This window comes from Theropithecus gelada, chromosome 4, assembly GCF_003255815.1.
Source record: "Theropithecus gelada isolate Dixy chromosome 4, Tgel_1.0, whole genome shotgun sequence".
Lineage (NCBI taxonomy): Eukaryota > Metazoa > Chordata > Mammalia > Primates > Cercopithecidae > Theropithecus > Theropithecus gelada.
Genome location: NC_037671.1, coordinates 14,978,991 through 14,996,359, shown reverse-complemented (window position 1 = coordinate 14,996,359; position 17,369 = coordinate 14,978,991). Strand labels below are relative to the sequence as shown.

The following is a 17,369-nucleotide window of genomic DNA, read 5'->3' as shown; positions in this document are numbered from 1 at the left end:
TTGGCATCTCTTTTTCATGGCAGTTCCTATTGTGCCAAAATGTCTGTGGACATCAATATAAAGGAACCCACAAGTCTAGAGTCAAAGTCCAACTTGGGAAAAGTTGGAGAAAGGGCAATAGATAAAACGGACTTTCTGGAAGCTGAGGAAAATGAAAGGGACATGAATTCACAGGTGAGAGAGATGAGCCAGAGAATGGAAGATAAGAGTAAGCCACTAATAACAGGATGAGAATAGCCTATGGTGAGCTTTAACATGTTCTAAGTGCTTTTTAAATTTCAGCTGTTTTAATTTCTGCCAAAGGAGGTGGAGCTTGATTTATGGTAGATGATTGAAAATGGAACTAGCATTATAATAAGGCATCTAAATAAGGCTATCTGTGTGTGTGCGTGTGTGTGTGTGTGTGTGTATAGTGCATATCAGCTAGCCAGATGGCTGTCTAACCTAAAGACAGTGTAGATGTTACTTGTAAGATTTTTTTTGCTACTAATGGGTTATGCACATGAGGTTCGGTAATTATAAAAAATATTGATGCAAGCAGGAAATCTTGGCACGGCGGCAGTGTGTAGTTCTCAGAGCAGGAGTAACAGGACACACACATTTGTCTTCGGCTCGCTACTCATACAACTGTCGTTTCCAACTGTTGTGGAACCTTCTGGTTGCAAAATTCCATCCCTCACATAGTAACAAGAGAGTCAAAACAGTCCCTCCCTCCGGAACTTTGATCACACAACAGTTTTGTAACCATGTTCTCTCAGAAAGTTCCATAGTCCACCCGTCTGGAACAAAATAAAGTGATTTCCAGAAAGGTAAATCAGACATTCTCTCATGGGAGTTTTCTGCTATTTTTATTATTCTAAAAGCGTAGTTTTCTATTGCCTCAGGTTTGATTTGGTGGAGTAGGATGGCTACCCTATGAATGTTCTTCAAAAAGATTTTTCTACTGTCTTAATAACCATTCCTTTTGGTATCTAGTCTGAGCAACTGATTATCTTGTATCCAGTTTCATACAATGAAAACAAATTCACACAATTTAAAATGGAAAACTCTAATGATATTTCTTATTCAGAAAGCTCCTAATTTCTTATTAAGGGAAAAAAAGTCTTGTCCCAAATCAATTATTATTCAAAAAAGTTTCCAAACATAAGTTGTTTCATGACAGTGACCCATGATTCATATTCCCCAAAGGCCAAACTGCCATTCTGCAATAAATTACAACAAAACATTTTGTGTCTGTGTTCACAAATGCAAAGAAAGCCAGAATACTATTGGGCAGTACTTAAATGAGAAATTCTGGGATGCTGCAGAAATAATAGCAAGTGTCAAATAATATGGATTTCTTGCACTAAAATCTCCTTGAAGCAAGCTTGATTTTTCCTGGTAGCCTAAATCAATAGTAATGTTGAGAAGTCATCATGCAATATTGACCAGCTGCATAGCAGATACATCAAAGGAACGATTCTTCTAAGTTACACTGGAGGTCCTGAAAACAAAGAAATATTAATGTTTCTTACCACTGCAAAATTCCATCTCAGATACATTGCTAATTAGCAACCTAAGTTTAATATGCAAAAATACCAAATGACATTTGACAGTGTCCCCATCTGTAAAATGGGGCGATAATAACCTACTCCTTAGGAATACTTTGCAAAAGAGCAATGTGTGCTTATTAAGTAATCTGGAAGCATCTGTCGCTGTGAGTATCTAAATAGATCCTTTCCTTTGTATCTTTCCACTATGTGTAATGTCTCCTTTATTTATTCTTCTATGTCTCTTCATTATATCTTCCTTTTGTTTTTCACTGATTAGTAACTGGATTTCTTTTTAAGCAAGCTTTTATTTACATACTTGTAACTACTTGCCATTCTACTGCTCTATTTTCTTTTTTCTTCTTTGCTTCTTAATTTGAAGTGAATGACTTATGTTAAACCCAGGACAATATTTTTCTAGATGCTATGAAGATGGTGAATTGGATATCTACCCTCCTAAATTCACTTACAATTACTTCTATAAATATTGATAGTTAGAGTGGCTTTGATTTCACTGGATGAAAATTACTACACACTCTCTCTTTCCTCTAGTTTATATTGCCCTGACACCTGGCTTCTTGAATATAGATGATCTGACTGATTAAAATCAGAATTATCTCTTTACAACCACCCATTACCTACAATTCTGACATCATTCCCCAAAACATTTTTATAATCCCTCTGTTTTCGCCTTAACCAAGGCCTTCCTGCCTATTTTCTCAATTCTAACTCATTGCTTTATTTCATTTAGAAAATGTGAGATTTTATTATTATGACTCTAAAATATAGAGGTCCAATGTGACATATTTTAAAACTTTTCCTCACTCTTCTTTGAAAAAATTGCTGAAGGTGAAAAGCAAGTATATCTTGTATTACATTTCATAAAAACTACTCAACAGATTCTTCCAGTGTTGCCAATATTAACATCTAAGAGTGTCTGGGGAGAGAATGCAGTTGTCTACCATGACATCAACTTGGAAAAGATAGGGCTAGAGTCCAAACATTCCTAGCTTCTCTTAATCAGGCATACCACCCTAATTATCTCCTAAAAAGAATGCTGCCATCATGTAACTCCCGCACTGAAGAAACCGAGTCACTTCCCTCTGACTACAAGATACACATTCCCTAGCTGGTCTTTAAACCTCTATATGATGCAAGCAATCACCTGAAAACATTGTGCTTACTTGCTTCCCTAAATGAAGCCTTCACTCCAGCTAAACAGCTTCACTCACTGTTCCTGCAGTAAGTTTCATGCTTCCTTTCTACATATTTCTGTTTCAGTCACCATCATTGCACAGAAGGCTTGCTTTCCTCCTCTTTGCTCATCCAAATGCTCTAAGCCATTCTCTCTAAGATCTAGGTGAATTGTACCGTTTCTAGGAGCACTTCATGAAGTGATCCACGAGGCTCAAATAAAATTTGCAGGCTGGGTGCGGTGGCTTGTACCTGTAATCCTGGCACTTTGGGAAGCCGAGGTGAGTGGATCACTTGAGCCCAGGAGTTGGAGACCAGCCTGGGCGACATGGTGAAACCTCATCTCTACAAAAAATACAAAAATTAGCCAGAGGTGTTTGTAGTGCCAGCTACCCAGGAGGCTGAGGTGAAAGAATCACCTGAGCCCAGGGAGGTCAAGGCTGCAGTGAGCTGTGATCACGCCACTGCACTCCAGCCTGGGTGACAGAGTGAGACCCTGTCTCGAAAAAATACAAATAAAAAATAAAATAAAATTGACATACTCCCAGTTAATCAATTATGCCTGTCCCTTTAACTGCTATCGTTTCACTTTTTCTGGGTTTCCATTTTCTGGTCTAAATTGTTTAGAACACACAATTCTATCTTATACATACAGCCTTTCCTTCCCTTACGTCTCCTTTATTCATTAATTACTAATCAACTCTACATGTTATCCATGAACCGTCCTTCCAGGGAAATGAGATCCATAGTCTATTGATTATTGTATCTAGGGTTTTTAAATGTGTTTGTTTGTTTTGTTCCTTTTGAGAAATATTGATAAGTGGTACCTTCTACTGCTAACATTGACACCTCATTGGGTTTTACTTCCTACCTGCAAAGTGTCTGCGTTAGAACTGCTCACTAACGTCCACTCTAGTTAAAGAATCTGTGGTTTGGTTGGTTCTACTTCAAAGATTGGTGAATATTTTCATCAAATACTTTGAGAATATAAAACGTAATCACGAACTTCACCTCTTTAGATTTTAGTTGCCTTTTCAGTTGTCTCTTGACCTCCAAACTTCTTAAAAGCTTAATCTATAATAGCCCCCATTCTCTCTGCATCAACGTAATGCCCTTTCCTCTGGCACAGTAGTCATTCTTTCAAGCTTCCAGTACATCAGAAATGTCATAAGTCAACCACATTGAACGTTTGTGTAACTCTTCATTTTCCAAAATGCTTTCACATAACTTTGTGTATCATGGTGGATTTTAAGCTCCACTCCTGGCTATGTGTTATGTCTCTCTTGCACTTCTCTCTTCTTTTATCCTCACATCAATTTATCCTGCCTTAACATATTGACATATCCTTGACAATACCCTTTAGACAACAGGTGAAGTATTTGCAAAAAGTATTCCTGATTTTACTGAGGAAATTGATGCTCATAGAAGATGTCCTAGGACTTGTCCAGATCTCCACACCCATTACATGACAGAGACAGGATTTAACTCAATTTTTTCTGACTTCAAATTTACTACACTTCCATAAAATCATGGCTTGCTTCTGCAGTAAGTGGTCTGTTTCTTCCTTTCTAATTTAGTGGTTAATGGGTACAACGATACAACTCAGGCCTTCTTTTTTTTTTTTTTTTGAGATGAAGTCTTGCTCTGTCATCCAGGCTGGAGTGTGCAGTGGTGAGATCTTGGCTCACTGCAAGCTCCGCCTCCCGGGTTCAAGTCATTCTCCTGCCTCAGCCTCCCCAGCAACTGGGACTACAGGTGCACGCTGCCACGCCCGGCTAATTTTTGTATTTTTAGTAGAGACGGGGTTTCACTGTGTTAGCCAGGATGGTCTCGATCTCCTGACCTTGTTATCCGTCCACCTCAGCCTCCCAAAGTGCTGGGATTACAAGCGTGAGCCACCGCACCTGTGGCCGCCTTTATTTTTCATTTCTTTCTAACTGACCCGACACCTCACAAGCTTCCAACCTGTCCTAAACTCAGCTGTCAAAATTAGAACCATCACAATCTTCTCCTCAAATATTTTCCTATTTACTTACAGTCTAAATTCTAAATTTAACATGGAATTCAAAGCCCTCTGTTATCAACCTCTAACTATCTTTACAATCTTACCCATCCATTCATTGGGCAAATGTTTATTGAGTATCTGTTATATACCAGGCAATGTTCTAGTATTGGGAATGGTGAATAAGGCATATTCTAGGCAATAAGATGCCTGCTCTCTTGGAGTTAACATTCTTATTCTTTGTTCTTCATTATAATTAATGAATTGCAACCATCCAGTCATGCTGAGACACTTCTTATCTTCATAGTTTTCTTCATGTTGGTCCCAGCTATCTGGTCTACAAATTTCCATATTCAACAAGCGGACTTCTGGATCTTGTTTCTCTTATACTGTTGTATGTATGTACTATCCTTTCTCTCTGCCCTAGTTCTTTTTTATTTATTGATATAAGCACACAAAACATATTTTAAATATATGTCATGTTCACTTGCAAGCAACGTAAGGAAGAAAATCATGGTATATTCCTTCCATATTTACCTTTCCCATGGAACTTTGCATGTGGTAATCATTCAATAAATGTTTATTCACACAACCCTATGAATGAATTAACAAGTAGAAAGGTATAATCATTATCAGATAAGTTATCTACCTTAGCCATATCACCTAAAATGGTTCACCCAAAGATTTTAGGAGTATATCTTTTCATCTCAATGTTTTCTTTTGTTTTTCATTTACATCAATGTATAATATTTCATCAGAGTTTAAAGAGTCAGATTGTTTTATGGCACATTAAGAAAAAAATGCTGTTTCTTGCCATCTCTGCTGTCACTATTTCCCACTCCCTAGACAAAAATATTTTCAACTCTTTTACCAATTGTTTAATATTTACATTTGCATCTCTAAATAAAGTGTAATTTTTGACTTTTCAATTTTAGATTATCTATTGCCTTCTCACTCTGAAATATGGAGCTTTAGCTCTCTTTTTGTGCCGCTCCCTCTGTTCCCAAGCATACACAGTTACATTGCTGTCCCCCAGTGCCCCATGTAAATTATTGCTTTGGTTGGGGCAACAGTCGGTGTTTACAGGTCCATTATCACCGAGACTAAGAATACTATTCACAGCTAAGTCGTACGATACGCTGTGAGTATTTTTCCCTTTTTGTGCTTCCATAAAGAGCATCATTGCTTAGTTTGTGTATCTGCTTGGCTTTCTGTGTACACCACACAATGACATTTTAGGCAACAACAGACAGCATATACGACAGTGGTCCCATCAGATTGTAAAGAAGCCGAACAATTCCTACCACCTAGTAATGTCTTGATGATCGCGTGTGTGTGCAGGCCAAGGCCAATGTGTGTCTTTATGTCTTCGTTTGTACCAAAAAAGTTTAAAGAGTAAAAAATAAAAATAGAAAAAAGTTTATAAAATACAAAGAAAGAAAATATTTTGTACAGCTGTACAATGTGTTTGGATTTTAAGCTAAATGTTACTCCAAAAGAGTCAAAAAGTTAAAAAAAATTAAAAGGTTTATAAAGTTAAAAAGTTACAGTAAGCTCAGATTAATTTATTACTGAGGAAAGAAAATTTTAAAAAATGAATTTAGTATAGCCTAAATGTCCAGTGTTTATAAAGGTCTGAAGTAGGGTACAGGGATGTCCTAAGCCTTCACGGTCACTCACCATCATTCACTGACTCACGCAGAGCAATTTCCAGTCTTGTGAGCTCCATTCATGGGAAGAGCTCTATCTAGGTGTATCATTTTGGAAACCTTTTATATTGGCCAGGCGTGGTGGCTCACGCTTGTAATCCCAGCACTTTGGGAGGCAGAGGTAAGTGGATCACGAGGTCAGGAGATGGAGACCATCCTGGCTAACATGGTGAAACCCTGTCTCTACTAAAACTATAAAAAATTAGCTGGGCATTGTGGCTCACGCCTGTAATTCAAGTTACTTAGGAGGCTGAGGCAAAAGAATCACTTGAACCCGGGAGGCAGAGGTTGCAGCGAGCTGAGATCGCATCACTGCACCCCCGGCCTGGGCGACAGAGCAAGACTCCGTCTTAAAAAAAAACGAATACAAACAACAACAACAACAACAACAAAAAATCCTTTTATACCATATTCTTACTGCACCTTGTGTTTGATTAGATAGGTTTAGATACACAAATACTTACCCTTGCGTTCCAGTTGCCTAGGGTATTCAGTACAGTAACATGCTGTCCAGATTTGTAGTCTAGGAGCCATAGGCTGTCACATACAGCCTAGGTGTGTAGTAGGCTCTACCAAGGACACTCCATGATGTTAGCAGAACAAAATGGCCTAATGACACATTTCTCAAAATGTATTCCTGTCATTAAAAAACACATGACTGTACTTAGTAATTCAACCTAAGATCAGTAAATGTCATCTCAACACATTCAAACTAACCTAATACAGTATTAATTGGGTCCTATCCAATAGCTCTCCCCTAGAGCTTTCTGACCTGTATTCTCGAGTCACACCCTAGGCCTGACTCAGCGGTGTTTATGGGATCCCTTTCACCATCATCCCTGGGGTTGACTTCTCCCATTTCTCAAGTGGGTCACAATTTCCCGGATCCCATCCCTTCCTTCTTTCTGAGATTTTTCCCTCATTTTAGGTGGTTCCATACTCTAGGGCTTCCTAACAAAGGGTCCACAGCAAACAAAACACTTTGAGGTCTTGGAAGTCAGAGAATGTCTTTATTCTACCTTCATGCCTAATTTATAGATTGGCTGGATAGAGAATTCTAGAATAAAATGAATTTTTCCACATAATTTCGAAGGCATTAAATTCATTGTCTTCTAGCTTCCAATATTTCTACTATGAAATGTCAAGTCATTATGAATCTTGATTCTTCTTATAAAATCTGTTCTTTCTAGAAGCTCACAATATATTCTCTTCATCTCAGAGTTTCAAAAATGTCCTAATGATGTGTCTTAATGTTGGTGGGCTTTTTTGTTTGTTTTTTATTTTCTGAGACGCAGTCTCGCTCTGTCATCCAGGCTGGAGTACAGTGGTGTGATCTCGGCTCACTGCAAGCTCCGCCTCCCGGGTTCATGCCATTCTCCTGACTCAGCCTCCCAAGTAGCTGGGACTACAGGCACCCACCGCCAAGCCCAGCTAATTTTTTTTTTTTTTTTTTTTTGTATTTTTCTGAAGAGATGGGGTTTCACCTCGTTAGCTGGGATGGTCTCGATCTCCTGACCTCATGATCCGCCCACCTTGGCCTCCCAGGCATAAGCCACTGTGCCCGGCCTTAATGTTGGTTTTTAAGTTATTTCTGGCGCTGGATCTGTGTGGTTTATTTTGATCTAAAAACTCATGTTCTTTCATTTGGGGGAAATGTTTTTGGATTGTTTCACTGATGATTTCCTATTCTCTATTTCTTGAGTTGTCTCTTTGTGGAACTCCTACCATATAGACGTTGGACCTGCTGGACATATCCTGTATTTTTTTCTTATCCTTTATCCCTTATTTTTTATTTTTGCTCTGCTTTTAGAAGATTTCCTCTAATTTATCTTCCAACTCTTCTATTGCTTTTTTTACTTTCACAATTCTATTTTAAATTATTTTAAAGTTCTTCTTCCTCAAAATATTATTTTTCCAAAATAGCACCCTTTTCTTGTCTTTTACATGCAGTATCTTATCTGAACGTATTAAGGATCATTTTCAAATGTTATCCTCCCCTCCAGGTTCTGTTTTCTCCCATTGCTTTTTTCCCTGACTCTTTGTTTCCGTGTCTCCCATATTAGAATCCCATCCTAATAATCCTTGTGTGGCTACTCCTACTAGGCGTGCGTGCACTAAAAGCCGATTAGAGGCCAGGTGTGGTGGCTCATGCCTGTAATCCCAGCATTATGGGAGGCCGAGGTGGGTGGATCACCTGGGGTCAGGAGTTTGAGACCAGCCTGACCAATGGTGAAACCCCATCTCTACTAAAACTACAAGAATTAGCCGGGCGTGGTGGCACACACCTGTAGTCCCAGCTACTCAGGAGGCTGAGACAGGAGAATTGCTTGAATCCAGGAGACGGAGGTTGCAGTGAGCTGAGATCGCGCCACTGCACTTCAGCCTGGGCAACAGAGCCGGCTGGGTCTCAAAAAAAAAAAAAAAGAAAAAAAAAGCCGACTGGAGGAGGAGTGTGTGACTAGTTATTGACCAGGGACTTCACTGTATGGTGGCCTGCCTACTGGAGCCCTCATTGGCAATATTTTCAGATCTTTTCTATTGGGCTGGTCAAATTCCCCAGAGAAGACCTCTATTCGTCTGCCTAGGGAATATGTGTCTGTGTATGCTTGTGTATGCACTCACAAGAGTGTGTGTACTTAGCAAACGGTGTTCCAACCTAGAAAAGGTTAAGAAATATGAAGAGTTTTTGCATTTAGTGTGTAAGCTCAACTGCCCACTTTTTAGTTTGAACCCTCTGTGTCTGTCTCCAGGAAATAAATCTCTTAGATCTTCTGCTAAGATGGGTAGCTGACCTGTTTCATGAAGTGGGGAGGAGATGAGAAGGGCCAGCTGCTTCTTCAGCAACCCTACTTGCAACAGAACTTCCAGAGATATCTGATGATGCTCATTCTTGGATTTGTACTTGAAATTAAAAACAAAACAAAACAAAAAATCAGTCTGCTTCTCAGCTCTCTCTGGAGTTGGCTGAGAATCCAGCTTTCTCAGATCTCCTCCCAGCTTCCAAGTTTCTGTTGCTGTTGTCTCCATTCTTGTTTATTTTGTCTTTGTATGCTGTGTCTTTCAAAAAAAAAAAATTATTGTCATTCGAGCAGTAGCATTGAGCTAAATGCTAATGGTTAATCTGCCATCTTTAAATATCCTAGAGTATCTATTTACGGTGGAAAAAATACCTGGGTTATTGTATAATAATTAGTTATTTTTGAACAGGAGCTTTCATAAAAACAGAACTTTAAAAAAATGTAATTGTTCTTGTAATTTCTATTTTGTCTGGGAGAAAAATGATTGCTAGGCGGTTACCATCAATGAGTAAAAAGGTAAGAAAAACAAGTAATGTTTAAATTTTTTTAAAAGCAGAAGAAAAACATTTTTCTTAATCTTAAATTTTTTTATTGTTAAAAAACATGACTTCATTCTTGTTTTATTTAGTCTGTATCCTGTTAAACTGGTCATTCTGAATCTATGGCCTTTCAGAGGGCTGGCATTGCTATTCTAATATATACCTGTGCCTCTGAGGTTCCTGTAGGTTAGTTTTTGCTGGGCAGAAAACTGCCATTACTAGCACTGAATTTCAATGACTTCCTGCAGGCAAACACCTGGAGGCAATTACCTGTACTTGTCTGCTAGCGGATGCAAATATGCTTTAGGATAGGAAAACTATGTCTGATTTTTAAAAAATGAATCCACTTCCTTTGTGTAATGTTTTACTTGTGTCGGAATAAAATGCTAGCTTATCCAGTCCTGGAATTTATCCATTAACCAATTACATGTTGGTCAATCCACTTTTTCAGCACAGAATTTCCAAACATTAGTGATTTTCTATTATCCTTACCCACCTTCTGATGTCAAAGCTCTTTTGCTGTCTTACAGGATATGGGTCAGTGACAATGTGGGAAGAAACAAGAAAAATCAATAACCTACATTTTAATGTGAAATGACGACATGTTCAACTTTGACTACAGACTTCCCAGGCATGGTTCAGGAGAGAATGCGAGAACATGTAAAATACATCATTCTTTTTATTATGTTGATGCATAAGTAATTGTGGTTTTTTCCATTAATGTACACATGGACTTAGTAATATTTTAATTTAATTTAGATTGATTTAATTAACAAATTTATTTATCTATTAGTTTCTTTTTTAAAAATGGAGTCTAGATCTGTCACCCAGGCTGGAGTGTAGTGGTGTGATCATAGCTCACTGCAGCCTTGAGTTCTCGGGCTTAAGCGATCCTCCTGCTTCAGCCTCCTGAGTAGCAGGACTACAAGCACGTGCCATTATATCTGGCTAATTTTTATTTTAATTTTTTTGTAGTGGCAGGACCTGGCTATGTGGCCCAGGCTGGTTTCAAATCCTGGTCTCAAGTGATCCTCCTGCATAGGCTTCCCAAAGTGTCGGGATTATAGGAGTGAGCCACTGCACCTGGCCAATATTTTATACACCTAGATATAATCTCTGGAGAAAATCTTGGGGATGACTGCTACTTTAGCTAAGCCATGAATGCTCTGCATTTAAATTTAAATGTAGAATTAGGGCCAAGCATGGTGATGCACGTCTGTAATCTCAGCTACTTGGGAGACTAAGGTGGGAGGATCCCTTGGGTTTAGGAGTTCGAGATAAGCCTGGGCAACCCAGTGAGACCACTGTCTCATATTAAAAATGAAAAAAAAAAGAGATAAATGTAGATTTAAATTGCACTCTTAGAAATATCAGACAATAAAATACTTTTAAAGATTTAAAATTATTTGTACTAAATAATAATGATTTATGGTTTTGTAGACTACTGCAGTTAGGGCAGACCAATCATTAAGCATGCAAGAAGACCTGTTGTTCTTTAGTGCAAGTTCAAAGTTTCACATCTTTCTAATTTTATTCTTATTCAGACAAAACTATAGATGATTACCACACTTTAAAACTTCCTTATTTTCAGTATAACCAAACTATTAGATAAATTTTGATGGAAGTTTCATTTCTTTCCTTCATTCTTCTTTCTGTAATATCTCTCATTTTTACATTTAGTGAATCATTTTTTTAAAATTCTTATTTTTTTCTGCTATTTATAAGTACAGCTTCCTAGAGCCTTTAATTCTTGTTTTATAGATATATCTAACAATTTGGTTCCTCCTAGGATATCTTTCAAATTTCTACTGTACACATTACTAATGTATAAAATTTCTGTTTTATTATACAAGGCCTTCTAAGAGCTCCTGTCAAAAATACTGCTGTAAATAAATCCTGTTTTTTATAGTTTTAGTGTTACGGTTAGCTATTGCATTCCCAAAGACTTGATGTTTAATAAAGCAAGCGCTATGACCAACAATATGCTGTGAAAATGAAACTATGCTTACAGCTTTCTTTAATGACTCAAAATACTATCATATTTTGTTCCAACCTCTACAGAATTTTAGAACCAGAAGGAACCTTAGAGATGATGAGAACTTAACACTTGGATTTCACAGGTGAGAAATGGAGACCTTGACTGGGGAACTTTCTCGGGTCACACAACTAGTTATCCACTTTCAGCTTGGTCTTCTTTCAATTTTCATTTGCCTCCTAAATAAAAGATCTGCTGGCTCAGACTCAATGTTTGGCCCAGTGTTTCATGTTGAAATAGCCTCCATCTTCGGTCGGGCGTGGTCGCTTACGCCTGTAATCCCAGCACTTTGGGAGGCCAAGGCGGGCAGATCACCTGAAGTCAGGAGTTCAAGACCAGCCTGAACAATGTGGTGAAACCCCGTCTCTACTAAAAATACAAAAATTAGCCAGGCATGGTGGCACACACCTGTAATCCCAGCTACTTGGGAGGCTGAGGCAGGAGAATCGCTTGAACCCAAGAGGCGGAGGTTACTATGAACTGAGATGGCATCATTGAACTCCAGCCTGGGCAACAAGAGCAAAACTTCATCCCCCACCCTGCCAAAAAAAATAAAATAAATAAAAAAAATAAATAAATGAAATAGCCTCCATCTCCTTCCACCCCTCAGCGGAGTCTTTTCTCATTCAAACTCTGCCTTTCCTTGACGATCAGATGATGCCCCTTGGTTGAAGCATTGCCTGATCCCATTCTCCTCTGAATTCCTGGGAAATTTTATTCACACTTTCAGTGGTTAAGTGGTTAAATACAAATTTTAATCTTTTGCTATTTATAAGGCACCTAAAACATCATGATGTATTAAGTGCAAAAATGTAAAAATGAGTAAATACACGCCAGGTGAAACTTAATTTAAGGAATGCTAGTTGGCAAGAAAAAAGGCAGGAAGTACTGATAAATGCTACAATGTGGACATAATTCAAAAATATTGTGTTCAGTGAAAGAAGCCAAGCTTACATGTTGTATGAGCTCATTTATATGAAATGTCCAAAAGAAAAAGGCAGATAATAAGAGACAGAAACTGCATTACTCATTGTCTATGGCTGGTGATGGAATGGAGAGTGATGGTGTGAAGTTTCTTCTTAGGATGATGGAAATGTTTTAAAATTGGATTTTGTTGATGGTTGCACAACTCCTTAAATAGAGTAAAATTATTATTAAATTGTACACTTAACACAGGCGAATTTGATGATATGTAAATTATATCACAACAAAACAGTTTTTAAAAACATCAGTTTAAGGTGATAAACATAAAATGGGACCCAAATAGATGATTTTATACTGGTATAATAAAACTTTGGAAGTCATTAAGTGTTATATGCTAAGTAGCATTGCTTGAAATATATACATTTAAAAATTAGAAAAATTCACCTTCAAAGAAAATTATGGAATTCATACCTATAGCATGATTCCTTTTTTTTTTTAAACCTTAATATTCATTTGTATGCATCTGTTAAAAGACAACATTAAGTTAACACTTCAGGAGGAAAGAACAGGAGGGGGCCGCTTGGGCAAAGATGTTAAAATTTTCTATCATCTCTTATTTAACTTTTACAATGAGCTTATTACTGGAGTAATTAAAATAAAATCCTCATCAACTCAGTCTTTAAGTTGAGCCAAGCAAAACATCAAGCAGACAGTAACAGAAGCATGAATGTGAAGGATCAAATAGTAAAATTAGTACTGATGGTTAATGGACATGAAGAAAAACTTTGTTCCTTAGAGAGACCTACTTTTCTGGCAGCTGCAGAATCACAGATTATTTACATCAGTTATGCAAATCAGGCCACAAGCTCTGATCTGTCAGAGAGAAATCCTGAGCCTGCGCTTTCCCTCCGGCTGGATACCAGATAAGGCATGGCCTCAAAGATGTCCATCCTGCGGGTGCAAAATAGAAATAAAATAAAACGACGGTTGTTTTTATAATTAGTTCCCAACGTTTTTGAGCAGGCGTTTTTGGAGAGCGCCTATGTTTCCAGAACATTCATTTGAGAACACGCATTGTGGAATGTGCCCCCTCCAAGGCCAGGTCACTCAGCGGGGGTTACAGCTGGGCAGGCGCCTTTAGGAGGTGGGTGAGACGGCTGACTAGTACCATCAGTTCTATCACACGAGTTACCAATATTTTACCACCCCTCCATCCCCCACAGGCTGTGAAGCAAAACGCAACAGCTGGGCACGCACAGGGAGGATGTCTGTACCGCTGTTGTTCTAGGTTTGTCAGCCGGGGAGGGAATCAAGGAATCCAGAGGCTAACTTGTCCTGCTCCAAGAAGCAAAAGAGCCCACGCCATTGCTGACTGTGGTGCTGTGAATTTTGTTATCTTCACTCCTTTCCAGAATGGACGTTTTCTTTGAGAGTGGCCTCAATAAATCATAGTGAAGCTAATTTGATGTTGGTTATGAGTTGTTGTTGTTAAGAATTATGCCACACTTAAGGCTAGTGAGGAAGAACTAGAGATTAAGTTTGGAAACTAGGACCCATCCAGAGAACCTATGACAGCCTATTTCAGAGGAAAATTTTTCAGAGAAAAATTGTAATACACTTCCCACAGCGGAAGTGGTATAGATAGTTTTTTAAGACCACAACGCTATAAATGCAATCAAAGATTTTAAATTGGAAAAAAACTCCAAAACTGTTCTTTCTCCCCCAAATCCAACTATTTGAAAATATCAAGACACCCTCCTAAATAAGACTTAAGTCAACAAAGGAATCAAATATGCCATTATGGATTTAAACATTATTAATATATTCAGATATTGGCATAAGGAAAACATTCCTTATCAATATAACAAAAGCTATATTCTGAGAAAAAAAATCATTTTAAGATGTTGGTCAAAGGATATAAAGTTTCAATCAGGCAGGATGAATAAACTTGGGAGGTCTAAGTTTACAAATGCCGTGGCAGCCTCAGGAAGTTATCCTATATGGTCTAAAAAGGGAAGGCATGAATAATCTGCCGCTTGTTTAGCATATACTCAAGAAATAACCACAAAAATGGGCAACCAGCAGCCCTCAGGGCTGCCCTGCCTATGGAGTAGTCATTATTTTATTCTTTTACTTACTTAATAAACTTGCTTTCACTTAAAAAAATAAAAGTTTGGGAGGTCTAGTATTGTATAGTATGGTGACTATAGTTAATAAAAGTGTATTGTGTATTTGAATATTGCTGAGAGTAGATCTTTATTCTCACCACAAAAAAAGTATATAAGGTATGGATATATTCAATAGTTTGATTTAATCATTTCACAATGTACTTCATAACATTACTTACAATGTGTATCAAAACATTACTTACATTGTACACCACAAACATAATATATACAATTTGTATTTGTCAAGTGTACCTTAACCAAAAAAGCATCTTAAATTTTTTTAAATCAAAAAACCAGAAAGATTAAAACTAAAAAATAAAAATAGAAAAAACCCTAGTGTTTAACTCAAGAAGCTGATATCGCAATAAAGTAAATCTAAGAAAGGGAAGAGGAAATAATTATTAGATGTAGAAGTGTAATAATAAATTAGAAGGATAGAAAAAGTGATAAATACAAAAGACCATTACTTAAACAGTCCAATAAAACTAATAAATATCTACCAAGGGCCGGGTACGGTGGCTCGTACCTGTAATCCCAGCACTTTGGGAGGCCAAGGTGGGCAGATCATGAGGTCATGAGATTGAGACCATCCTGGCCAATATGAAGAAACCCTGTCTCTACTAAAAATACAAAAATTAGCTGGGCTTCGTGGCACATGTCTGTAGTCCCAGCTATTTGAGAGGCTGAGGCAGGAGAATCACTTGAACCCAGGAGGCGGAGGTTGAAGTGAGCCAAGTTCGTGCCACTGCACTCCAGCCTGGCAACAGAGTGAGACTCCATCTCAAAAAAAAAAAAGAAAGAAAGAAACAAACAAACAAACAAAAAACTACCAAGTTTGGTTAAGAAAACCAAAACAAAACCAAAAATAACTAAAATTAGGAACAATAATGTTGAACCACAGATTAAAAGGAAGTTTAATGAGAATGTAGAAGACAATATTCTTTTAGTTTTTTTTTCTGAAATGATGTTGATGCATCCTAAGGGATGATCTATGCCAGAATGGTATGCAAATAAAATATTGGGACACTTATTTTTATGTTTTTTATTTTAAAAATGGAAAATAATCTGTCCAGATACTGAAACTACTGTTTCACAGTGGCCCCCTACTCAGTTCCTAGGCCAGGCCTGTGTTCTCCTTGGTAGAGGAGGGAAGGGTGGGGTTTCACCATCCTGAGGAGTTGATGTTTATGCTCTTGGTTCTTTAGTTTGTTGGGACATATATACTGAGCTAAATAGAATGCAGAATAGATTATTTAAAATAATAGAATGTTTAAAATTAGCCAGGCATGGTGGCGCACACCTGTAATCCCAGCTACTTGGAAAGCTGAGGCAGGAGAATCGCTTGAACCTGGGAGGCAGAGGTTGCAGTGAGCTGAGATCACACCACTGCACTCCAGCCTGGGTGACAGAGTGAGACTTCATCTAAAAAACAAAAAAAGAATGTTTACAATCCCTGAAATGAGATGAGGAATTAGCAGGAATATATTTTCCATGGAGATTCGCTAGCTGTGTTTTGTCAAACAATTTAAAAGAATGTTTTCCCCCCCCGATCTTCAAGCTGGGCTAAATGGAGACTCTTTAAAAAGGCATACAATGTGGGTAGCTTCAATATACATGACACAACTTTGGTATATACTCTTCCCTTCTATAATGTGGGCTCTCTTTTCCCTTAGCTCATCTTTCAAAGTAAACCTTTTCCCATTTTAAAAAAGAAAGTTGAATTTGTGAGGATGTTGTGGGAAAGCAGCCACTCCAGAATGCCACTGTTTTTCTTTACAGTGCAGTCCCTTGGCCCTGCAAAGCCTGGCAGGTAGAGAGCCTGGAAAGGTTCAGTGAACAGCATCACTGATCACCACGAAAGATTTACCCCTCGCCGCTCCTAGATTTTACCATAGTGGTATCTGGCCCCATAATATGAGGTGCCTCCAGAGAACCAAACTAAGGGCCTTCTGGGAATATTGTTTTCTTGGAGCCTTCCTTTTATGATTAATCCGCGGATCAATAAAAGTCCACAAGTTTCTAGTATTTCACTCTCTTATGCATATTTCTTTTTGAAGATACAGAGGTGTGTTCAAAGCAGTCTTCTTACCTTGGAGGATCATCCTGAAACCTGACATTTCCAAGAGGGGAATGAATGGCAGTTGTCTTTTACAACCTCTCCTTTTACTTCTCAAAACGATTGGCAGAAAGTGCATTGCTCTCCGAGGGAGAGTTTGCACCCGGAAAGCAAAGGGGGCATTGGTAAAACACACTGATGCCAAAAATAACCGTCTTTTTTTCTCATTTAAATGTAAGCTGTTTACTTCAGCTACTTTCAGTTCTCCTCCCAAGGGTGTGACATTGACTGGGAAGAAAAACATCTTCAAGGAACAAGCAGTGCAGATTGGTGATACCATTTGCTTTAAAAGTATCTGGGGGCCGGGCGCGGTGGCTCAAGCCTGCAATCCCAGCACTTTGCGAGGCCGAGACGG

General features: G+C 38.2%; 1 long non-coding RNA gene across 1 annotated transcript; it reads left to right on the top strand.

Moving 5' to 3' along the window:
• The first annotated feature begins 724 nt into the window (after window positions 1-724).
• LOC112622077 lies at window positions 725-12,008 on the top strand. Its single transcript, XR_003118933.1, has 3 exons — window positions 725-809; window positions 10,302-10,431; window positions 11,833-12,008. It is a non-coding gene; the product is annotated as an uncharacterized LOC112622077 (long non-coding RNA).
• Window positions 12,009-17,369: the final 5,361 nt, after the last annotated feature.